This window comes from Ictidomys tridecemlineatus, chromosome 2 (genome assembly GCF_052094955.1).
Source record: "Ictidomys tridecemlineatus isolate mIctTri1 chromosome 2, mIctTri1.hap1, whole genome shotgun sequence".
Lineage (NCBI taxonomy): Eukaryota > Metazoa > Chordata > Mammalia > Rodentia > Sciuridae > Ictidomys > Ictidomys tridecemlineatus.
The window spans coordinates 167,926,508-167,953,631 of record NC_135478.1 but is presented as its reverse complement, the minus strand read 5'-3'; positions in this window follow the sequence as shown (position 1 = coordinate 167,953,631).

The following is a 27,124-nucleotide window of genomic DNA, read 5'->3' as shown; positions in this document are numbered from 1 at the left end:
TCATGTTCTCATGAAGATACAAGGATAATTAAAAAATGAGTAAAATAAATTTTATAAGTGCAATTCAAAATAATATCAGAGAAAAATTAGATTGTTAAAATGACAAAATTTAAATCCAGTGAACAGTTAAGATCTTCCCCCAAGATGTTAATGATAAACCAACCTCTGAAGGAGATTAGGGAGAGAAACCTTCCATCCTTCACTTAACCCAACCCTTCACCCCTGGGGAAAGACTCTGAAGCACCTCAGAGTATTGCTAGACTAATCTAAGAATAGCAAGAAGAGTGGACTGTAGTGAATGGGGTACAAGGGAGAGGAGGTAAAGATGAGACCTGAGAGATGAGGAGACAGGGAAGTGGAGAGGAGAGTTCTACTCAGATGAATAAAAGTGATTGTGTTTTTAAGCAAAGAGGTAGGTATATTTTATGATTTATGTTTGCGAAAGGAATTCTCTGACTTTCGCATTGAAATGGACTACCTGAGAGAACTATTGGAAAACTGTTACTAAACTCTGAAAAAAACATGACGTTGGCTTGAACTAGAGAGTATTAAAAGGGGAAATGTTTTGGATTCTGGACATATTTTGGAACTGACAGAATTTGCTCTAAGCTGAATATGGGTTATAAGGTAAATAACAAGTTAAGCATGAGTGTATGGATGAGACAGAGATATATTAGATGAGATATGTAAAGTGATAGGGATAACAGATGCAGTTTTTTGCTAAGTAAACACGATACAGGAGACAAGGAAGTTAAAAGAGTATGCAGAAGACTGATCCTAATGATGATCATAGGTTGAAAGTGGGTAGCAGAGGAATTAAAAAATGAAGGAGGGCTGAGAGGTCAGATTGTAGGGCTGTTGGAGTCAGTACTGAAGAAATGATTAATTTAATCAACATAAACGCTGGTTGTCTCAAGTCAAAATACTTAACTAGAATGTACGTTAGCACAGTTTGGAACAGAGGCTAATTCCTAGGACTATCATATTGTATCTCAGTATTACCTTTAATACTGAGATTTCTTAAAATTTCTTATTTCAGAATGACATTGTTTTCTAAATATCTAAAAATTAAAGCCTTAACACATAATATTTGAGAACTTAGTATCTAGCTATTTGGAATATATTTGAGAATTTTTAAACTAAAACAGATTGCCCCCTGTTAGCAATCAAATTACACCTTCTGGGCCACAAGCCATTGAATTATAAAAGGATTTAAAAATTAGTACAGAGATTTAAAGGTTAAATTATAAATCCCTCTCATTACTTTTAAAAATGGAACATGCACTGAAATTTTAAACTTTTTAATAAGTGGCAATCTTTTATCAAATAGTTTTACAAATGCTACTTAATTCTTAAAAGGCAGATTATGGTGGAATTATATTTTCCTTAAGTATTTATTTTAAATGAAGTAATATGAGTAGTTGGTACTCACATCATACAGTTATTTGATTCCTAAATCTTTCATAAATTAATGAGGCACTGACAATTTGCATAGAAATTTTCTACTATAGATCACTGAACTTTTAGATTTGCTGTGATTCCTTGAAGAGTTTGGAATATGTACTCATAGTACTGCTAGTCAAGGAGGAGATTTTATTTATGTAAACATCTGCATGCTCAATTTCCTTAACAGAAATGTGTGGGTTTCTCTCTTTTAAACATTTTTTAATAAACCTAATTAATAATGTAGAATTTATATGGCCATTATTTGTTTTTAATACAGCCTCTATTGAATAATTTTGGAGCTTATATTTTATATTTCTATTATTCTTTTTTCAAATGGATTTCATTTCTCACCGTATACTAATTTATTAATGATGGGAACATATTTAAACGGCAGTATATATTTTGTTTTTGCCATCTATTTTGCCTATATTTTTTGCCTATATTTTCTAGGAATATTTATGTGTAGGAGTGAAGATTATACACATAAATTATAATATTTGTGGTTTGTCAAAGTATGTGGAATTTTTTTCTTTACCCTTAATTGTTATAAAGGGCAGTAGGACATTTTATATTGACAGAGCTGATCTCATTGAGTGGGGGAATACATTATCCACACATGTTTACATTTAAGATACCACACAGCTCACCTTTCCAAAATATGGCTGACCCAACCCACTGAAATATATACCATTAAGCCCATTTCTAATATGTATTCCTTCACTGACTTCAGTTAGTGTTTCTACTAATTTCACTGGAGCAGAATAGTAAATTCCTGATTTTAGTGACTTAAGGCATGAATTAGAAGTCTGAAAGTGAAGACATTTAACTTAAACAAAATAATAGGTAAATTAGAGTTTATTGATTGCCCAAGATATCAATCCCTTCTGGGAAAGAAGTTAGTGAGGAATGTGGAGGTGGATCAGAGAAGTTTCCAAGCCAAGAAGAGAGGCAAGTATTTACAGTGGAAGGGTAAAAGCTTGATGAAGCTGGATATGTAGGAAAGGATAAGATTAGATAGTCTTTGGATAATCTTCCAAAAGCATTGATATTATCTTCCATGTAATGTAAAGACTTGATTTTAAAGTGGAGGAGAATATGTCTGGGGTTGTGTTTTACATAAATCACATTGGTAGCTTGGAGGAGGATATATTTGACAAGAGGGACTTTGGTAATAGAAGATTGTTGCAAAGATCCAGGAAAAATAACAGATGATTATGAGGAAAGCAGAACTAGTGATTGAGAAAAGTGACTGCATTTATGATGATATAAGAGATAAAGTCAGTAAGTTCTGGTCATCATTATTTAGAGGTAGGAAATAAGCAAAAAGAAGAAGGAAGAGGAGGAGGAGGAGGAGGAGGAACAGACTGGTAGACCAACGGTATAGAATAGAGGACACAGAGACTAACCCACAAAATTATAACTATCTTATATACATATATATATATATATATATATATATATATATCTTATAGACAAAGGAGCCAAGAACAGGCTTTAGAGAAAATTTGGCTTTTCAACAATGATGCTCAGAAAACTGGAAATCCATGTGCAACAAAATGAAATTAAACCCCTATCTCTCACCTGCCCAAAACTCAACTCAAAGTGGATTAAGGACCTAGGAATAAAACCAGAGACTCTGCATTTAATAGAAGAAAAAGTAGACCTTAATCTTTATCATGTGGGATTAGGCACCAACTTCCTTAATAAGACTCCTATAGTGCAAGAATTAAAACCAAGAATCAATAAATGGGATGGATTCAAATAAAAAGTGTCTTCTCAGCCAAAAAAAAAAAAATCTGTGAGGTGAATAGAGAGCCTACATCTTGGAAGAAAATCTTTACCCCTCATACATCAGATAGAGCACTAATTTCTAGGGTATATAAAGAACTCCAAAAGCTAAGCACCAAAAATAAATAAATAAATAACCCAATCAATAAATGGACCTGAGGAGACACTTCTCAGAAGAGGATATACAATCAATCAACAATCAATCAACAAATATATGAAAAAATGCTCATCATCTCTAGCAATTAGAGAAATGCAAATCAAAACCACTCTAAGATTTCATCTCACTCTAGTCAAAATGGCAGCTATTATGAAGACAAACAACAATAAGTGTTGGCAAGGATGTGGGGAAAAGGTACACTCATACACTGCTGGTGGGATTGCAAATTGGTGCAGCCAATATGGAAAGCAGAATGGAGATTCCTTGGAAAACCGGGAATGGAACCACCATTTGACCCAGCTATGTCTCTCCTCAGTCTATACTCAAAGGACAGCAAGTTACAGCGACAATGTCACATCAATGTTTATAGCAGCACAATTCACAATAGCTAAACTGTGGAACCAACCTAGATGTCCTTCAGTAGGTGAATGGATTTTAAAATGAGGCATATATACACAATGGAATATTACTCAGCAATAAAAGAGAAAAAAATCAAAGATTTGCAGGTAAATGGATGGAGTTGGAGAAGATAATGCTGAGTGAAGTTAGCCAATATCAAAAAACAAATGCCGAATGTTTTCTCTGACATAAGGAGGCTGATTCATAGCGAAGTAGGGAGGGGGAGCATGGGAGGAATAGAGGAACTCTAGATAGGGCAGAGGGGTGGCAGGGGAAGAGAGGGGGCAGGGGGTTAGCAAGGATGGTGGAATGTGATAGATATTATTATCCAAAATACATGTAGAAGACACAAATTGGTGTGAACATACTTTATATACAACCAGAGATATTAAAAATTGTACTGTTTATGTGCATTAAGAATTGTAATGTATTCCGCTGTCATTTTTTTTTTAAATCAATTAAGGAAAAAAGAAAAAGAAAGGAAAGAGAGAGAGAAAGAGAGAAAGGATGTCAGGGAGAGAGATGTGTTTCTCCTGGTTTTCCTACCTGGCTGGTAGTGTCACTCCTGGCATGAAATCAAAAATAAGAGAAAACACAAGAGGAACTATAGAATGATGCAGTAAATTCTGTTAACATTTCTAATAGGACTTACAGCAGAGATCTAAGAAAATGGAATGCATTAAGAATGAATCAGGAAGATACTCTCTGGAGGGTGTTGATTGGCAGTAAACCAGTTCATGAATTTTACTTAGAACCCAAAAGTGGAGCTGTGAGGATGGAGATGACTATTCAGCAAGAGAAAGTGCAAGAATAGAAGCTGGCTAAGAAAGAAGACAGGAGAACAGTAACATTTAAATTTCAGACAGAACAGACCTGCAGGACTTAAGGAAGTAGAAACTAAAGGTAGATCATAGAAGTTTCAAGGGAGGAGAGAGAGATTTCAAGAAATTGAAACCAACATTAAATAGAAACTAAATAACACAAGAAATTTTGGCTTCGGCAATGGCCAGATTGGGGTGGGGTGGGGGGTTGTCACTGATTTGCTTAACGGTGCAGTCATTCTCAGGGAACATAAAAGTCAGACTGTAATTGCTTGAAGAGGATTAAAAGTTTTGGGCTCCCATAAACCCCAGATTTTCTCAAATAAACCTCATCTTGATCTTACTCTGTAAGTAGCTACCTAGGGTCTTTGTGATAGGAGAGAGTCATGATGCTTATCATTGTTCTCAGCAGTTTTACAGCCACAGCTTTTGGGTTTAAGATGCAAAATACTTCCAAGTTGTTAATGTAATGTTGCGATTTCTTTTTCTTTTCTCTTTTAGTTTTTGTATCCAGGATTGAACTCAGGAGCTCTCAACAACTGAGCTACATCCCCAGCCCTATTTTATATATTATTTAGAGACAGGGTCTCACTGAGTTGCTTAGCACTTTGCTTTTGCTGAGGCTGGCTTTGAACTTGCAGTCATCCTGCTTCAGCCTCTCAGGCTGCTGGGATTATGGGTGTGCACCACCACACTCAACTACAATATTTTATTCATTGAAACTAAACTATCATATTCTTAAAAATAGTTTCTTTTAAGTGAAAATTTTTATGTAGACACATGCTCTGCTATTTTCACCACTAGGAGAGAAAAATGTTGAATTATATATATAATTGTTGTGTTGATGATTAATATACAACATATAAAGTTGTTACAAAGTAATTTCCACTATTTATTTAGGAAAAGTAAGCTTGCACTTTGTTTTGTTTTGTTTTGTTTTCTCCTCCTCAAAATAATTTGAAGAACTTAATGATGGTAGTTTCTACAATGTTCTTATCTTAGAAAATCTGTGCAATTGTTTTCATGATTTCATGAGTTTATTTCATAAGCTGGGGATGTAATCCCTTGCACATATTGATAAACCTCATGAACATCTAAATCAAAACCTTTCATATTATTTACTTTTATGGTCCCTCTGAGGAAAATATGCCAAATTTATCCTTTTGGGGTCCTTAAACTATCCCTGGAGAATGAGAGAAAACAAAGTTTCTTAGCAGGAATTCAATATTATGTAACAATTCTCTTTTAACAGAATTCCCTTAAAAACATGCAGCCCTTCATCATCATTTTTAATTACCAAATAAAATGAAATACATAAACCTTCAAGGAAAAAGATGTGTATTATAAAATAAGTTAGTTGTTTCAGCCTAAATATCTTCATATTTTGTGAAAATTTTTGAAGTTTTGAAAACTATAAATAATTATTTTACTGCCTAATATTTTTTAAAATATGTTGGGGTCTTCAATATAAACAGTACACATTACACATTTTTGCATATCTAAACTTTTTTTCTGTTAATGTAAAATTAATATTGAAATATGTGTCACTAAACTTAGGAATCATATTTCTCAAAAAGTTTTATATTTTTTGTCATAGTCAATAAAATGTTAAATAAAAATTTAAATTGATTTGGTGGGAATAATTGCCTATTTTTATGTCCCCCCCCCAAAAAAACCAACAAATAAACAAAAAACTAAATTAATCTTAGATGCAACATCACTTAAAATTCTATCTGGTTTCCACTCTAGTGCGAGTTAGTGGCTATCTTATTCTCAAGGACTTTAGGAGTCACAGGAAATCATACTATTTCTTCAATTTTGAATTTCAAATAGATGATACTTCTGAAATTCTAACTGGGGTGGGGTATACTTGGCTTGAGTCCTGTAAGCAACATAGGGAAGTGCCTTGGGCTTCTATATGAGTCACAGAGGTGAAAAGATAGGGGGCCTGACATGTGATCAGGCTTGGTATATTGCCGCAAAACCTCTGGACTGATGAGATCTGGGTGGTTTTAGCCACTGTAATCTTTGTGCAGTCCTGACCCAAGTTCTCCCTGGGAGGAATGGATGGAATGTGGATTCTCCACTTTACCTAGGGTTTGAAACAGCAGGAACTCTTTACCATCTCTAAGACCTCAAGCAGCTGAATGCCTCAAGACTCACAAGGTGTGTGTGTGTGTGTGTGTGTGTGTGTGTGTGTGTGTGTGTGTGTGGAGTTGCTCATAAATTAAAAAAAAATGAGAACTCTGCACTATTGAAACTTGGTGATTGCATTGTCTTGACATTATTTCAACATTATATTTGAAAAACAAAACCAAGAATGCAACCAGTTGAGGAGAACCATTAGGGAAGTATACTGTCTAGAAGTTCATCTCTGAAATTGGCATGTGCTAGATCCTTTACTCAGATTATGGTGTTGTGGTGTAATCTTTATGGCCATTAAAAAAAAAAAAAAAGCATGTGTAAAATTTACTTAATTATTTGGCAAGAAATGAAAAGAAACTTGAAAGCTTTATAGAATCAGATTTTGGTGTGCATTAGGTACATAGCAGAAATAGCTGCATAACCTCAAGAGATAATTTCACCTCTCTGGGCTTCAGTTTCTTTGTCTGAAAAATGAAGAAATTGGACTATGTGCTTAAAATTCTAATATTTAAAATTCTTAACTTTTAAATTTTAGCATAAGTCTGTTTTGAATGTTATTAGTATTGCATAATTTACAAATTGTCATTTGATTATTTTAGTTTTAATTATTTTAAGCATAAAGTTATTTATTTTCAATGCAAAAAGAAATCTGAGAACTAGTTTACAAATTAGGAAAACATATATAACAATTATTCTGAGAAATATACAATAAGCTTTTTATGTATGTAAGCATTCACTTATACACTCGTTAAATTAGCATTAAACTGTTCATGCTGTTTCATTGCCCACTTTGAATTTAAAACATTATGTATATTTTCTAGAACTGTATAATTTTACTAATATATAAATGCTGCATATGTTACTGAATGACATTCAGTGTGAATACCATTTTTTATTTAGGAGTAATACTGATGAACATTATTGATATCTATTGATGATTTTCAAAATATTCACAATTTCTTGATGAATATTTAAGATGGTTTTCTTCTATTGTAAGCACGTTTAACACATATTCATGAACTTTTAAAAACATTTCACTAAGAAAAATTACAAGAAGTTGAATTCCTATATTTTAGGCAATGTGAATGTGTGTTTTAATATAATGGTTATTTTCGAGTTATATACCATGTAAAAATTCCACAAAATGTGGGCTGGGGATGTGGCTCAGGCAGTAGTGTGCTTGACTGGCATGAGTGCGGCCTGAGTTTGATCCTCAGTACCACATACAAAGATGTTGTGTTCTCTGAAAACTAAAAAATAAATATTAAAAGGTTCTCTCTCTCTCACTCTTTCTTTAAAGAAAAAAAATCTACGAAATTTATTAAATTCATGATTATCCATAATTGTAGGTTAAGATTTTTTTTGGACTTCTTTTAAGTGATCTTTTTATAAATGTGTCTTTTAATGATGACGAGATTAAGTGCAGGTACAAGAGTATATTCTGAAAGTAATAGTATATTTATCACTCCCCATGTTTTTAGAAGCGAATGGATGTGAAAACCAGGAGTTTCTATTAAGTGAACAAGGGAGACATGTACTACGCAGGCCCCTTACTCTGACCTGGAGGGGTGGCTACAAAAAGCCTTCAGTTGTTCTGTCCTGGGCCCATATGCATTTCACCTTAGTTCTTTTTCACATACTGTGGGTGAGTAACCTTAGAGAATTTTAATAGTCTAAAACTATGGAACACATCAGTGTAATGATTTTTATTACTTTGATTGATACCAACCTACAAACATACTTAGCCATAAATTAGTAAAAACTATCATTTTAAAATGCCCTTCTATCAGGTACCATGCTCTGTGCCTCAAATACATTTTCATTAAACTCACAAGATGAAAGAAAAAGAAAAGAGGAAGCAGAAATCCTGCATTTCCTAGGCTCCTTTGTGTCTGTGTAAAGATGAGGTTAGTGAGATGGACATTGCCCTAAGTGAAGTAAGCAAGTGACAGAAAGACACAAGGTCCTACGTGCATGAAGTACTTAAAACAAATTCATAGCTTCAAAAGAATGGAGTGGTGGTTCCTAGGGACTGGGAGGAAGGAAAAATTGGAAATTAATAATCAATAGGAATAAATGTACAGTTATCCCTATTGAATTAAGATGAATAAGCTCTAAAGATGTCCCTACAATATTCTACCTACTGACAATAATAGTGTATCATATACTCAAAGAGTTGTTAAAATAGTGGATTTCATAATAAGGTTTTTACAAGTTTTGTTTAATAAAGAAATTGAGATATGTTCAAGGTTAAAAAAAGAGTGGAGGATTGGAATTAGATTTGAGACTCTTCTTATTATCCCATTATTTCTCTTAACTCATTGTCTTTAATTTATACTGAGTTTATGGAGCATCATGAATTCATCTCAATACAAGGGTCACCTGAAACTCAGAACTTATACTATATGAACTATGAGAGCTACAACCTTGCACTTTTCATGTCTTCAAATATTTGTTTAGTCTCATACATTCCCATCCTAAAAGCATAAATATAGGTTAAGCTGTTTTCCTCGCTCTATTTCTACCAAATTTGGGAAGGGTGAATAGCCCTAGCTTGCTAATTTTTCACTACTCCAGTTCTCTGGTTTCTTGGCTAATATAATATTACCTATCTACTCTTATTTATTCATTATGTATGTTTTTTGGTCTTTAATTATTTAATACTGAGTTTTGTTTTCATTAGAAGCCCAAAGCATATCTCAACATTATTACTAATCAGAGCTTTGTTTCCTAAAAGTTGATGGGGAATTAGAGGAGTTATTATATAAGATTATATCTTTGTTTTATAAAAGATGCATAATGTATTAAATATCTTGTATCATGCAAATCTTACTAACACTTTATAGAACTTTTGTATCCTTTCCAAGTCCTATAGATTATTTTTTATTCTTTAAATAGTTGAGAGAGATGGAATCAAAGAAGTATTATATGATTTCCCAAAGGTTATTTAGCAAACCAACTGCAGAACCTTACAGTTTAGTTTAAACCAGCTAAAATTAAAATAAGTGAGTGCTTTTTAAAAATAAAGCTGCAAAAACTGTAACATAAGCATCAGTGTAGACTAAAACTACTTAATGTATACTAAACAAAGATTGCTTTGTTTTTGACCAAAAGCCAATATTCTAAATGTATGTAGTTGATTTTGAAAGACTGAATTTTCAATCATAAAATAACCTCAGATAAATAAGATTCACGCAAGGAGATTAAATTTATTCAGTCCTGCTCAAGGTTATGGAGCAAGTATAATGGAGAAAGGCTTTTAGAAGGCTGCTCCAGGAGCCATTTTTATCTTGATTGCTCTTTATCTCCAAAATAGATTACTTCTCAGCTTTGGTGTTGAGTTAAAAAGTAATTCTCCCTCTCTCTTTTCTTTTTTAGTTTGCCTTTATTTTGTGCTTGTCTGGACGTTTTAATAACAGTCTTGTGCCTTTAATATTCATTCCAAAGTGTATTGTATATACTCTTTGTTTAAATAGTTAGTTCCAGAAATATTTAAGAAGTCTTTTCTACCTAAAATAAACATTTTGAATAACCATGTAAGAGTAAGAGAGATGATGAGTAGTATGTTTTGTGTTAAGCATGACTCTGGCTAAAAAGATGAAATCTTTGCTACATTGTAAAACTAGGCTCAATCTCTCATTAAAGCAAATAATGTAGTTGCCTGAAAGTCTAAAATACCCATCACATCTAAACAGAATCAAAAGGTTGAAATATGTGTGGCATTTGTTATTTGAATTCCTATTCCTTTCTATGCTATAGCGTTACTTAGCAGGTAAAGTTGTGCAATATAATGAAATGCAAAACTTAAAATCAGATTATTAGGAGAAATATTTAAAATTCAATGTAATACTAACAAATTCTTTTTTGTCAGTAGTAATTATATATCTAGAATTATATAAATATATATATGTATTTTTTTTCTTACATACATGACAATTCTTATTGGAATTTATAACATTTATTTAATGCAGAACAGAAAACTATCTTACTCTGAATATCTAACATATGTAACTGATTCTTTAATGACACCTTATTATCTAAGTAGAGAAAAAAAGTCCCTAAGTAGAGAAAAAAATAGAAATATTAAAATACTTGACATCAAGAACAAAACAAGACTAAATAATGTGTTCTTTTAAGATGTATAGTAGTATGAACAGTTGATCTTAAATAAACACTAATTTATTTCAGATCTAACCAAAATCTTTAGCTTTTCTGGACTCAATCCATGGCAGTGTTCACTACAGAGTTGGGAAAATGTAAAAAATAACGTAAGAGTCAGTGTCATAAGAAATCTTATATTCCTGTGACCCTGGAAATATTAAACTATATTTGCATGTGTATGTGTATATGTGTTTCTTTCTCATTTTGTGGTCTCTCTTACAAAAGTGGCTATAAGTTCTATCTTGCCCTGATGGGACTCCAGGGGCTTGTGTCATGGACTTTTAGGGTATGCTGTTTGCAAGATATTTCTTTATCCTGGCAAACAACCTAAAGCCTAAATGTTTGACCCATGAGCAACTGTCTCTTTTATAGGAAACTTGTTTATATTGCACACATCCTTGTGACTCTTATCTAGCCATGTCCAGTTTATTCTTATCAAGATAACTCCTCTCTATCAAAAACCTGATTGGGAAAGAAGGTGAAACACAAAGGAGACTCCATCACAAATCACATGAAGCAAAAAAAAAAAAAAAAGTTTATTATTTGCAGATTCCAGAATAAAGAAGGCAGTACACTTCCAAGGGCCCTGAGAAAGGGGAGCCATCCCAGATATGTACACCAAGTATGTGGGAGCAAGAGAGAGGGGAGACCCCAAAGTCTTTACTGGGATCCAGGGTATTATTACCCAAGCAGAACTGAGGGTGCACAGCATATCTGTGCAGTCTATGCATGGTGTAGGTTCAGGGTGGAAGTCAAGTAGGTTGGATCTAGTTGTCCCATAAGGAGGTGGACATCAGGAGGAGTCTAATATTTGTGTTTCACACTGAGGAACTGGGAGAGATGGAGAACTGAAACTGTGTCAAGAGTGACTAAACTTTGCTTTTGTGTGGAAAAGTCCAACTTATATTCAAAATGGATGCTGAGAAAACAGAATTATAGGAATTCACCACACTGTATGTGTGTATGTTAGAATTCAACTGTACATGCGATTTATATATAAACACTCTCAGAGCCCATGACTGGATTTGGTAACTTTAGGGCTCATTCTAATCTAAGAAAAATTAGCTGTTTTTTTTTTTAAGTTTAGGTTATATAGAGTAGATATAGTATTGAATGAAAAAATAAAATCATAAATATATATTGAGATCATAATACATTATGTTGAAAATCAATATTCAGTTTTATCAAAATCAAATAAAAGTAGAGCTTTGTTTTATTATTTATCAAAGCAACATTCAATATACTCTTTTCCAAAGGAAACAAAACATATGGTTGCTATGAAAAATTAAGAGTAGATAGCATAAAATATATAACTCCATTATTTCACAAAAATTTTTAAACTTGTTAGCCATAAGCTAAAATTACATATGGCAAAAAAAATCACAGCTGGCATTAACAGCATATTTTATAGCTGTAGTGTAAAATTACCAATTTCCATGTGGCTGCAAAATTTCACACAATTATGTTTCATAGGTATGTATCTTTTCAAATAAATATAGCAAACTGGATATTTAATGTCACACTTCTATCCCCATTAATTTAGAAACATATAGAAAATTCTTAAAGATTTTACACTCAGCAAATAAATGTGAATAAAATTATTTTTCAATTATTTTAATGTCAATCTCATAGAAAATAAATATACATAAGATCTAGTCTTTTCCTTAGGATATTCTTTCTTGATGATTTATATTATCCTTATTATAAAAGTCAATTAATTTAATGATCAATTTAATAATATATTCACCCAAAAATTTTTAGAAGTGTATCCTTTGACATTCTCTGTTGGAATGCATACTACCAGGAGTCAGAAGATATGGGATTTGATCTAGTTATGCCACTAAGTTATTGGATAGTTTCTTATCAATCAATTATTCTTCCTCTGCTTCAGTGCCTTCAATCGTGATGGTTTGAAGTATATAGTCTCTAGTGTTCTTTCCATCTCTAGAAATCTCCTCTATAAATTGGGCTGGGGTTGTAGCTCAGGTGTAGAGTGTTGCCTAGCATGGACAAGGCTCTGGGTACAATCCCCAGTAATGCTCACCCCCCCCCAAAAAAAGTATTTGATAGATTAATTTACAAAATAGGTTCAAACAAATCATAATAGTGGGTCACATGGTAAGAAAAATGTCAGTGTACTTTCCTGGAATGTTTAACAGATCCAGCAGCACCACAGAGAGTTGCTTGCAGTGCCCCATGCCACCATGGTCCCCAGATTGAGAGCTATGGCTATAGCCTATTTGGTCATATTGTGTTCAGAATATGGCAAAATATGTTTCTTTGCTTGTTGCTTACCATGTGAGCTATATGTAAGACTCTAAAATCCTAATAAAAGCAAGGTTTTATAGTAGTCTGTCTATAGACAAGCATGTTAAAAAAAATCCAGTAATTCAGGAAGTTTTCTAATACCTAATTCTAGAATAAGGAATTCTGTTCAGTATATATAGTAAGACTTAAACCATTTTTTTCTCTTAGTCTTTTAAGTTAAATTCTTGCCCACTTCCTCTGACCTCCAGTCTACTTCTACTACTCTTCAACTTCCAAGCTGAAAAAAAAAAATTCTAGAAATGGTTGGTATTGGGACTGAGAAAATTATACACTAAATTATGATGTTTGGCATGCTAAGTACAGTCATGTGTCATTTAATGACAGAGATACATTCAAAAAATGCATTGCTAGGCATTTTTGTCATTGCATGCACACCATAGTGTACTTACAGAAACTAAGATGGCTATCACATCGCTAGGTTGTATAATCTTATCGGACCTTTGAGGTCCTTCACTAACTGAAGCATTGTTATGCAACATATGAATATAGTTGAACTAATGGAATTGAATGACCTCAGAAGCAAAGATTCTCTTACTTTTCCCACCCACCAGTCTAAACATTTGTCCCTCTTTTTCACCAAAAGAGAGTCAGAAATATGCAAGTTTTTCTTCCCCAAAGTGAATCATAGAAAGTAGAAACCCTCTTCTGCTAAAGCAAGCCATCAAAGAAAGGTCTCTCCCTTCTCTCTTCTCCTTCAAAGACATTCTGGAGGTGTCCTACTCTCTGTGAGGAAGGAATGCTGCAACTTAGAGAGGTGAAGAAGAACCTAAACAGACAGGCTTTGCTTATTTTCCTGCCCCAGTCTATTATAATTATATCATACCTTTTTGTTCAATTACATTTCTACCTGGCTGTACATTCTTCATTGATCCAGTATAGATATGCATGGTTTTCCCGGGTCTTTTATGTTTTCATTTCTGTAGGTTCATGTGTCATATAAACTTTGATCAAATAAGTAATGCCATACTTTTCTCTTGTTCATTTGTCTTTTGTTATAGGAATGTAGGCTGTGACCAGTGCAATGCAAGAGGAAATATGTCACAGCTTTCCATGAGCACGTTGGCAAAGCCTTAGATGAGAGAGGGAACAATTAGTATAGACGTAAGCAAAATGGGGAGACTATGTATAAGTGAATTAATATTGCCCCAGACACCCCCACATTCCCTTATCTCATGAACCTCCATGGGAGGGCTCCATTTTCAATTGTTCTATCTAGAAACACTTCTTATTTATGGTTTAATTCTGTCTTCTTTATTATGTACCTGGATGCCTGTGGAGGTACTTACTTGACCTTAAAACTTCCCTTCTTAAAAAGCTAGGAGAAGAGGAATGTGTGACTTCCTGAGGGATGCATTTTTAAAATATCATTAATAAAATTTAATAGTGTTTTCTTCCAATGTCTGTGTTCTTAGCAGTGAAAGAAACATAATGTATAATCCTCCCCTCATAAGGGCAGATTACATCAGATACCATTTGAAATAAAAAATAAACAAAGGCTAAATCCACTCAAATTTTTCAGCTGTTTAAAAATACATATTGGATTGGACCAACACTAACTATTATTTTTAAAGCACCAATGAGTCAGAGCACAATTGGTAAGAAAAGCATATGTGTTATCCTCTACACTACAATGGCAACTAAAGAATGGGCATGTTCTAACCTTGCTGGAGATGGTGGTGGTGGTGGCAGCGGGGAAGAGTCCCTTGTCCAGTAACAGAAAATGTAATTCCAGTCCTTAGGACTTTGCTTGTTAGGCAAGGATTGAATAGGGGAACACATACTTATCACTTAGAACAACCCAGACTACCAGAGAGGAAGTCACCTTCAGCGCTAAGCACGTTTATGAAATGTCTTCCTTAGCATTTATTGACTTCAAGGATGGTAGGAATTCTGGAGAGTTCACTGAGGTTACACAGAGGACAAAGGCTGAGACTAAGCATTCAGGTACAAATCTGGGTCACCTATTTTTACTAGCGGAGCCACCACGCTGTTCTGCCTTTGGGAAAAAAAAATACTGCTGTGGCAGTTCTTTCAGTCTTACCATAGACATGCTAATTATATGGTTATGATTTAAACACTTAGCCTCATCTGCTGACCAGTTGTCATTCTGGTTTAGTAGGGCAGTGAAACAGCCCTCCATAGAAAGGATGGTGCAGTTAGATTCAAAGCAATGGCTTTCCTCCCATGCTGAGCCTTTGAAGGCTTTCTTACAAAAACCTGCGAATTGCCTCCCTAATCTACAAAAGCAAACTCCTAGCCCACCCATGGTAAAGACCCCCAACTCCTTTCCTGGTTTAATTCCTCAACATTTAAATCACAAAAGATCTAGAAAACTAGCCAGCAAAGGCAAAAATCCTCAGAAGACAGAGAGAGATTGAAGAGCAGACAATCAGCAAAATTCTCTTAAAATTCTCTTAAGGTGAGGCAGGAAATCTTCAGAACTGGAAATTCTCTGCAATTTATAGTGGAAAGTAAAGCTCAGAGGGTCTTCATGCTGATAGCAGAAGGAAGACCTTGAATGTCAGACCAGAACAATTAGATTGCTTCTGAATAGGAAGGAATTATTGATTATTGTTATCATTTCAAGTGTGTGTGGAGGGGAATGAATCAGAGATATGCTTCAGAAAGAAATTCATAGGATAGAATAAAACATAGAGGCGACTGGGGTTAAAGCCAGAAGCTGGGATGATGACACAGCCAGGTGAGGAGTAAAAGAGGACTAGGTCTGGCTATTGATGGTGAAAATTAAAACAAAGTGAAAGAGTTCAAATAAATGAAAGATTGTTCAGAGAGAAACTTGAGAGCACAGTGATGTATACAACAGGTGAAACCTTAGAGGCAGGAGTCAACCACAGTTTTAAAGATTTAAGTATCTGACTTTCTTTTTTTATTTTATTTTATTTCTTACATACATGACAATAGTGGAATGCATTACAATAATAATTATCCATTCACCCCATAATTTTTCGTAACTCTGTATATAAAATATGTTCTCACCAAATTCCTCTCAATGTATCAACAGCCCATTTCAATAGAAAGATACGTTGTATAATGATGGTAGAAGGAGACCCTCATCATTGTACAAAGTATCTGACTTTCTATTGAAATATGCAGTTGATACATTGAGAGGAATTTGGAGATTTAATATTGGGGACATGCTTGCAAATGTTCCTTATACAACAGGTCCCTTACTGATCCTTACTGGTCTCATTGTCACTTGCTACCTCCCTCCCTCCTATAACATACAATTTCTCATGTATCATTATTTCTCCTTCTTGTTACAGCCCTTGAGTTATAGCCACTCATTTATGAAGATTTTAACTGGATTTGCTGACACTCTCTTCAATATTATTCCTCCTCCCCTAATTCTGGGGAATTTCAATTGCTTTAAGAAAAATTGCCTTTAATACAATGCTTATTACCTAAATGTCAGGCACTGCTTTAAATATTTTACATATGTTGATTCATTTAGCTCTCCTAACAACTGCATGTATTAGATGCAATTATCACCTTCTTTTAACAGAGAACTAAGGATACAGAACAATTAAATAAATTGTCGATAGTCATGCAGCTAGAAGTCTACTTGATTTGAGTCTAGGTATTAAGATTCCAGAGTCCACACTTTTATTTACTCCAAAATATTGATGGATGAATGATTTCCAGCTTCCAGAGCTCCTCTCAGTCAACAACCATACTCATGACCTTCCTATAGCTTCTTACTTCTTCAGTTCCTCAGACCTTCTCTGTAATTGCAAACCTCCTTAATCTCATTTTCAAATTTCATTTTCCAATTTTTACCTCTCAAATTTCAAGCTGCAAATTAGAAATGAATAAAATAATCCTTTTACTCTGTTCAGACAAACCAATTATTGCCCCTACCATCGTTTTATTGTCACTTACTCCACCATGTTTTTATTTTTCTCCCTATCCAGCCTAAATCTCCAAGTCAATCTTTATACACTCTGGCATGTACACATAACTCCCTTGATCTTCCCCTTACACATAGTTGCTCAACCAAACGATAATCCCCATTTGTTTCAACACTTTGTCTAACTGTAGTCAAAATCACCACACAGACTTAGGCCTTCTTTACACCTGGCTTTAACTCCAGTTGACCACATATTTCATTCTCTCCCGTGTATTTCTTCCTGAAGTAAAACTGATTCATTTTCTCCTCTTGTAATTAAAATAGTAATGATAATCAATGGTTTGTTCTTATCATAATACCTAACTACCTTAGCCTGACATAGTCTTACTCTTTCTTCTGAAGACCCTCTGAGTTTCACTTCTCATTATAATTTATAGAGTATATCCAGTTCTGATGACTTCCTGCCCACCTTTCTGGGAGTCTCCTTGACCTAGGAAAGAGAGGACATGGCAACATCAAGGTCAGTTGGATCCCCACAATTTGGGCCAGAAAGAAAGGTGACTTAGGAGAAAAGTGACTTCATCTTACCTGTAATGCACCCTGGAGTAAGGATTCAGTTGTAAAGCTCCACATACCACACTAATGGTTTTGTCTGTTTACAGATTGCTGGGAAACTACACAGGAAAAACTGGCTAGGCTTATTCTGGAGCAATCATAGTGGTTATGAAACAAGATGGTTGCAGTCATGTCAAGTGGTTGTACAACTATTGTCAGTAGGTGGGAGTCCAAGGAAGCCTGGGGGAGATCTCTACTGAGTTCTGGATTCCATTGCAGAAAAGAATTAAAGACAACTCAGGTTCCAGAAAAGAGAGGGAGAGCTTTATTGGGAAAAAAAAAAAAAGAAGAAGAAGAAGAAGAACGTATTCTTTCAGGGCCGAATATGGGCAATCTGAAGAGCAAAACAGGCCACCCGGGGCTTGGGGTTTGGATTTTGTTAGGGAACATAATTAGGTGAAATATGTATGATCCATAGCTGGGATATATGGAATAATTGTCTTTCCTCATTAAGGGATCTGGTCTATTGTAAAGAGTTCAGCAAACATCAATGTCTCTGTTGGTTGGGTGGTTACCTGGTGTTTAGGACACAGTGTTATGGTCCAATCAAATAGTAGCTCCTAGCCTCACTAGGTTAATGATGCCTTTCTATTAAGGTCTTGTTCCTGTTTTGCTACATTCCAGACCACTTATAGCAAAGTAGAAAGTTACAAAGTATTTTATGGGCTCTTCAGTGCATTCTTATATTCTAAACCTTTTCTGTCCCTTAGGTTCTTTTGTCCTGCTCATGAGGTGATGATGGGTTGTTTGTCCTAGATCTTAACAGGGACATTTTTTTTCTGCTAGAGACTCAGTGTTCTTTCTGTACCCCTGAAGTTTTACTTCGCTATGTAGACATTTGCTCCAATACAAAATACAAAAGCAAGGATGGACAAAATTGTTTATATCTTAGCACAGTTAATACAGTGGTGTCAAATTGTAGAAGTCATCAACAAGTACTTTCAGTTAAAAAAAAAAAAGAAAAAGAAAAAGAAAGAAAAAGAAAAGCACCAGTTACTTAAGAATGTTTTGGAAGAAGCAGTTAAAATATTAAATCTCAACCTTGGAGCATATATGTTTTTAATATGCTCTGAAGCACATGAGTCATTTTTGCTGCATACTACAGTATCATAACTATCTGCAGAAAAGAGATTTGCTTTGTTTACATGAAAGACTATTTTTATTTGAAAGAACAACTGACGTAAAAATTATCATTGCTCATGACTGACTGGCACACATTTTCTCACAAACAAAGAAATTGTATCTTTCATTTTAAAAAAAATTGATATCACTTGTTTCCAGTGATAAATTTTAAGCTTTCAAATGAAAATTAGAATTGCGGAAAATTTGTATTTGCCACTGTGGGCTTCCTAGAACTTAAAACATTTTTTTAAAAAATTAAATTTGAAGTAATATAAATGAAAATGATTTTTAGAAATATTCTAAAACATTTCAACACTTAGAATATTTGTGTAACTCAGTGAGCAAATATTTTCCAAATGACCAAGAAATGATGTGATACAGTCATGCAGCATGCATGGGTAAAAAAGTCAAAATGCAAGATGGGCCAATAGACTTCAACATAACAGAGTACAAAATGTTTATTCACATGGTTTCAGATTTCTTATCGCAACTAGCCTTTAAATGACTGAGTTTGCTGAGTGTATGCAGAGTGACAAAAAAGAATATACACTGTTATCTAAAAATGTGATTTCTCCTTTTTGTCACCACATACCTGTGGGAGGCTAAACAGCTCTGCAAGTGACCCCTTTCTTTTCCAGCAATTGTTTACACTCTGCCAGCTCACTGCAGGCAGCTTTTCCCTGGCCCCAAATCTACTTTATGTTTGCACCTTGCTTGCGGGTGGTGCAGGGGCCTCTGCTCCCTTTACTGGTTTCCCTGCTTCAGCTCTTTTTCCTCCAAGTCTCAATGCAGAGACTAGGATGATCTTGTAAATACACAAATGAGACTGTGTCAAGCCTCTGCTTTAATCCTTCATTGTTTTCCCCAATCACTTGTTCTAAAAAGTTCATCTTGAGAGTGCCCTAAATGCACACACAGGATCTGGCTCAATGTTGGCTATCTGATTTCATCTCCTGTTGGTCTCCCTTTGCTCAAGAATTGCAGCCAACCTGGGGTTCTTACTTGTGATGGACACATGGGTAGCCTTCCATGTCAGGGTCTCTGCATTTGCCCTCCCCTCTGCCTGGAATGCTCCTCCTCCCTATGTCCCTGTGGCTGGCTGTTTCATTCCTTAGGTCTTTCTTTACTCATGTAGTCTTAACAGGAATACACATACCCCTCGTAAAATTGTGACTCCATCAACTTCCACATTTACTATTCTCTTTCAAAGAGATTATACTATCTTCTAGTGTACTGTATCATCTATTTTTATTTTCACTTTTTAATATGAATATCACCATTCTAAAATATAAGGCTCACTAGAAAGTTTTATTTTATACACTGCTAAAATCCATTAGTCAGAGAAGGATATATTAATGAGACTTAATAGATGAGGATTAGAGAAAATTGGTTTACTCTATGTGACTTTATAAAATGTTTTTTATTAAAGTTTGAAATTTATAATGCTTTCCTGAATGACATTCATTTTGAAATAATGTTCTTATAATAAACAGATCTATAACTATCTTCCCAAGAACATTTATGATTATGACTAATAAATAGAATCATGTTGACAAAATGAATGCTTAAATAATTTTGAATAGAATTTTGAATGAATGACTGCCATTAGGATTATTTCCATTAGCATTACAATGATGCAAATCAGCTATTTGCCATAGAAAATTAAGGATTAAACAATCAACAAGCCTTGCTCAAATCTATGAAATATTCCTATTTGGAAACATAATGTGGTTCACAAATGTAATACTCCTAACTCATTACTCAAAGTTATGTGTGAATTGTTGGGCATTGTGATGTATGCCTGTAATGCCAGTGGCTTTGGGAGGCTGAAGTAGAAAGATGACAAGTTCAAAACTAGCCTCAGCAACTTAGTGAAGCCCTAGTCAACTTTGTGAGATCTTGCCTCAATATAAAAAACAAAAAGGGCCAAGGATGTGGTTCAGTGGTTCAGTGCCCCTGAGATCAATATCTGGTATTAAAAAAAAATTATGTATGAATTATATATATATAAGCAAAAGTAACTTGGCTTAAGAATTTAAATGCCATTTTTCCTGCAACATGCTACTCAATATGATATATACCTTTATTATTTATTCAGTGTTTTCCATTAATACTTGAAATTTATAATATTTTCCCAAATGACATTCAGTGTAGGAACAACACAAGCTGAAATGACATTTGTATCTACTATCATAGGTACCCTTATGAGCAAGGGTTTTAAGCAACTCTAACTAATTCTGAAGCAGTCATATCTTTTACTAAATTCTCCTGAGTGATAATAGGAAGAGGTTTTTGAATACTGAATTGTATATAGATCATTGCAGGCAAAAAGATGTTAGACCAAGTGTCAGATAAGTAAAATAAGATTTTCAACATTTGTTAAAAGTCTACAGAAAATGGTGACAAAATTGTATGAGTTAGTGCTTTTCTACTTCTTTTCATTCACATTACCTAATCATGGATCTGCAAATCTTTATAACTTCTCCACATTTCCATGTAAAGATATTTTTGACTCTTGTTCAATTTAATATTTTTAATTGTACTGTTTTTTTAATCAGGTATCACTTCTGAAGGCTTAAATTTGTAATATATAAACATGAGTTGAATATTAAGTAATCTTATTCTTTGTTCTGGACATTGGGTGGAAAATAACCTCAAGCCTCAAATATAAATGTTTTTGTTTACATTTTTAACTCATAGAATTCAGTTCTGTTACTGATTTTCTTTTAATTTTTTGTTAGAACAAATACATTTATTATGACATAATTATTCCAGAAGGAAATTGGACAAGGTCCACCATTATTACTGTTCTATTAAATAGACTGCACTTTTAGAAGAGGGATAAAAATAAGAAATACCCATGCAACTAGTTGTTTCCATACACTGATTTCTTGTGATACCCATTGGTACTTGTAAGTTTCTGTGTGGGAAACAATTTATAGGTATCAAGTGATTTTGTCAGATTTTCTCTAATAAGAAAAATGAGAAATTATATCCCATCTGATTCAAATGTATGATATGTCAAGATCATTGTACTGTCATGAGTAACTAATTAAAACAATAAAAAATAAATAAATTTAAAAAAATAATACATTGATAGCAAATGACTGTACATAGAACTCCAAGACAGTAGCAAACAAATAGCATAATATAAAACTATGAAATTGTAGTTAAATAGTCCAGTGTGATGGTGCATGCCTGTAATCCAGGCTCAGGAGGCCGAGGCAGGTTGATCTTGAGATCAAAGCAAGCCTAAGCAAAAGCAAGACGCTAAGCAACTCAGTGACACCCTGTCTCTAAATAAAATACAAAATAGGGTTGGGATGTGGCTCAATGGTTGAGTGTCCTGAGTTCTATTCCTGGTACCAAATATATATATTTAAATAAATAGAAAAGTGCTCAAAGCTCACCCTTTGCACCGTGGACTATGTTGACTCCTCTGACTGGTTTATCTATTCTGCCACCTTTACACCCTTTCTATCCTTTCATTTATTTTTGTTTTATCCACTTAAGCCAAAAGGAGAATTTTACTGGGCACATACTGAGGCATCTAACAAAATTCAGGAGCTGTTAGACCGGGAAGCAAGAAAGAGAAAGCCATCAGTAACCCAGTATTACTTTTCATTTCTTGTCTCTGCTTTCTCTGGGTACCAGTTTCTTTCATCTATCTTCCCAGGATGGCTTTTTTTTTATCTTCTAGATATAGATAACAGATGATACCCATAATTCTTAAATTTATATCCCTCAGTTCAAGTTACACCCACCTAGACTGATTAAGTCCAAACTCCCAATTCCTAGGAGAGAACATCTGGAGCAACTCAGGTCAGGGATTTATTTATGTTCTAGTCAATTGTGGCCAACAGAGAGAATATAATAATAGCAATATGCCTGTCAAGGATAAATCCCTGGTGGAGAGTGTAAGGAAGAGAAGGGTGAGTCTCAGAAGTGTACTGTAACCTTTTTACTTGGCTAGCTTCCTGTGAAAACTTCAAGCCCTAATTTGGGTGTCATCTTCTCTGGTTGAATCTTTCTACCCCCACTACTATCTCCACACCTGGGAATAAATGAACAGACTTTAGCAATTCTAGCCCAACATTCATCTTGTCTCTCTTACCCATTGTACAGACACTTTATCTTTCAGCTTTATATCTCTAGTTCTACTTTGTATTCATCATTCTGTGCTACTGTAAGAACCTAGTAAATATTTGTTAAATATATATGAATTCATGGTTGATCATGGTTATTTGCTTGTTTGCTCAATACATACAGCAAATATGTGCAATCTCACTTTTTTCCCCCTTATACAGAACTGTCTTGCTACATTGCTCAGGCTGGCCCTGTATTACTGAGCTCAAGCGATTATCCTGCCTCATACTGAGTAGCTGTAGTAGTATTACAAGCACTTGTCACCATACCTGACTAGATTCCTAATTTTTAAACAAAATGGACTCTATTCTCTTTTGTAAAAACAGTTTTGTTGAATTACAATTCTCATATCGTATAATCCACTCATTTAAAGGGTACATCTTACTGGTTGTTAGTATACTCACAGAGTTGAACAACTATCAATATAGTTTTAGAACATTTTCATCAATCTCCAAAAAGAGATCTTGTACCAAGTAGCTGTCATTCCCTATTTCCTTCCACTATCCCATCCCTAGACAATCACTTAAGTCTTTATAGATTTGCTTATTCTAGAACATTCATATAAATGAAATAATAAAATACATTTTCTTTTGTGGCTGGATTCGTTCATGTAGCATAATGTTTCCAAGGTTTACCCACATTTATAGCATGGATCAGTAATTTTTTTAAATGGCTTGATACTTTTCAGTTGTGTGGCTAACATATTTTATTCTCCACTCATCAGTTGATGGACATTTGAGTTCTACTACCTCTAAGCTATTATGAATAATGCTGCTATGAACATCCACATATAAACTTTTCTATTTAAATTTGTTTTATGTACATACGTAGAAGCCTTAAGTGGAATTGTTGGCTCATAAGGTCCTTGTATGTTTAATTTTTGAAGAAATGCCTGGCTGTCTTCCAAAGTTCTATACCATTTAATAAGTTTCTGAATAGACACTTATCTAAAGAAGATATATAAGTTGCCAATAAGTACACAGAAAATACTTAACATCATTATACATTAGAGAAATATATAGGAAAACCACAATGAGATATCATTTTGGATCTGTTACTGAAAGCTCAGTCTTTGTCCTGAATGTCAATTCAATGATGAAGATATGGTTTTGAGAAAAAAAAGGAAAAAGAAGTTTTATTGCTTTGCTAGCAAAGGAGAAACAAGGGATCCCTGTCCCAATGTTGTGTTTCTGCCCATCAGGGGAACAGGGAGGTTTTAAAGAGGTAAATCAAAGGCACATTTCATGAGTTCTCTGTCCAGGGTTGTAATTCACTTGTTAACTTGGGAGACAGTTCTTTCAGAGATCTGTTGGTGCCATCCCCAAAGTCTGAATTAGTTCATTCTTCTGATACCAGTATGTACTCAAGGACAGATAACTCTGCTTAGGATGGGAAGAAAAGTAATCCTGTTTCCCTTGACACTAAAGAAGGGGAAGAGATTAGGGAGGAAGAGGGAGAGAGGAAAAGGAAGAAACATGTCATTTTAGAAATAAGTCACAGTGGCAGAGAAGCAAGGGCTATAGTCAAAGCATAGAGTGGACCATGGTTACAGAAACACTAGAAAGACTATAATTAAAAATTTAGGTAATAATAAGAGTTTGCAAAAATGTGGAGAAATTAGAATTTCCTGGATTTTATAAACACTTACTCTGCCATAGTACTCAAATTCTACAAGTACCTAAGCGAGGTTATTTATGAACTGACCACTCTTAAATGCTATATGCCATTCTATTATTTAGTTTTGACATTATTTTTAAAGTAATAATATCTATAAATATGACTGATGATCAATAAATATAAACTATAAACATTATAGTATCATAATTTAAATTTTTTGAAGTTGCCTTTGAAGAAATAAAATATACACTAGATTTTTTAAAGAGATTAAATAGTATATAGTGTAATTACCAAATAAGACTCTTTCCATTATGGACTCTAGCTTCTCCATATCTCTCCTAGCAAAAGTCTCTACCAATGTCTTATTTTCCAAAAGCATTTCAGCCTCACAAGTTTCTTAGTATAAATACCCTTTAAATTTTCTTCACCAATGGTAACATTCTACTCGGACTATGCTACCTTGTGCCTTTTGTTTTTAAACACACACAAATTCTCCTTTTAAAATGTGAAAAATACAAAACTTACTGTTCAGAAATTACATTGGAAATTGCAAATGGATAGCAGATTTGATTGTTTAAAAATATACATAAGAAGGAAAATTACACCAAAATTTTAAAAAGCAACAAAATATTTGTGGCAAATATGTCTTAATTTTTTTTAAGACTGAATCTTGAGAATTATTATTGTTCATTTTGTGGTGCTCGGGATCAAACCCAGCTCCTTGTCCATGCTAGGGATTTGGTTCATACAGTTACAACCTCAGCCCCCTGAGAATTATTCTTTATCATTTCTTTTTCATTCATTATAATGACTGTATGGTATCCTGATTTATGATTGTGCAATAAAATGGATTACTGGAATTTTAATACTACTTTATGACTCATATTTAAAAATGGTTTATATATATTCATCTTTCATTCACACCTGCTGATATCTTATTTCCTTTGTATTCTTCTCTGGCATTTTTCCTTATAAAATATGTCTAATGTTATTTTCTACTTTTTGCTTAATGAGAACATAATGACATATCCCTTAAAATAGTGGAGGGAAGAAATAAAGTTTTTCTTTGTTTTTTTTTAAAAATATAGGCAATAATTTATATGTATTTATATTTAATGTATAGCATATAATTTTATATAAAACATATATATTTATTATAAAATTATAATTTATATAATTTGCTTATATATATTATTTATACATTTAATTTATGAAAAGTTCCCTAAATATGTTCACATACATGGTTTGAAGATTTAGACTTAAAATGTTAAGTTAGCCTACTTACATTTTTTTCATCTTTAGTATTCTTTCTTAAAATTTAACATGCAAATACTATTGGTCATTGACCAGAAATAGCTCTACAGGTATCTCCTAAGGAAACTGTGTCAGAGGCCCAACACGACAAGCTGGTGGGTAGAATTCCAAGAAACAGACATTGCATGATTGTAATCATGTGGAGATGTATAAAAGCCCATAAAATCTAGAGAGGAGGGTTTCAAGTAGCATCATCTAACCCTGTCCCCAGGTCACTAGGAATCAGTTTTGGTTTTTTTTTGAACCTGGGGTCCTTGCCACATTGCCTCAAGTATGCCTAGTCCTTCAGTTCAGCACATGTCTCTCCACTTTCTAGTACTATGTAATATAAAATCACTACCTCAGTGTACTGCTGGGTCCTGGATAGTTATTATTTTAAAGAATTTTGAACTACTAGGTTAATGATATGCCAGATAATAATTTGATTGTAACAATTGCATGACTTCAAAGGAGTGTTGATGTTAGAATTGATGCCCCTTGGAGGGTATATGCTGACTTCTGTCAAATTGAACCATATATGTAGTAAGTTACTTCACATTCAGATTACAGTGCATATATTCTCTCTATAGTTTTCTGTATATTGAAGATGTTTCTTAATTCATTTGTGTTGAATTAAGATGCCTAGTACCAATAAGATATGGCAATTTGACATTTATCATTGTTTAGTATTTCAGTTCAGTAATTCATATTTGAAAATCCTATATTTTATGGGAACTCAAGCCTATAAAAAAGCTATTTAAATTATACTTAGAAAACATCGGCATATTTAGGGCAGAAGAATTACAGAATTATTTAAATGGAAAAATGCTGTCAGGAATTAACAGTATTTTTCATTAGTTAATACAAAAATATAACCAATTATATCATACTTTCATATTAAATAAAAGGTTCATAATTTTGGGGTTGGGGATGTGGCTCAGGTGGTAGCGCGCTCACCTTGCATGTGTGTGGCCTGGGTCCTAACCTCAGCACCACATACAAACAAAGATGTTGTGTCCCCCTAAAACTAAAAAAATATTAAAAAATTCTCTTAAAAAAAAAACAAAAACAACACTTTGAAAAAAAAAGGTTCATAATTTCATATTAAATAAATGATTTAATTTGTTATATTTTATATTTTAAGAACATTTTAGATCATTTTTTTGTCACTAAAGTACAAGTATAAAGTGCAATTTTTTGGGATAACTAAGGAATTCT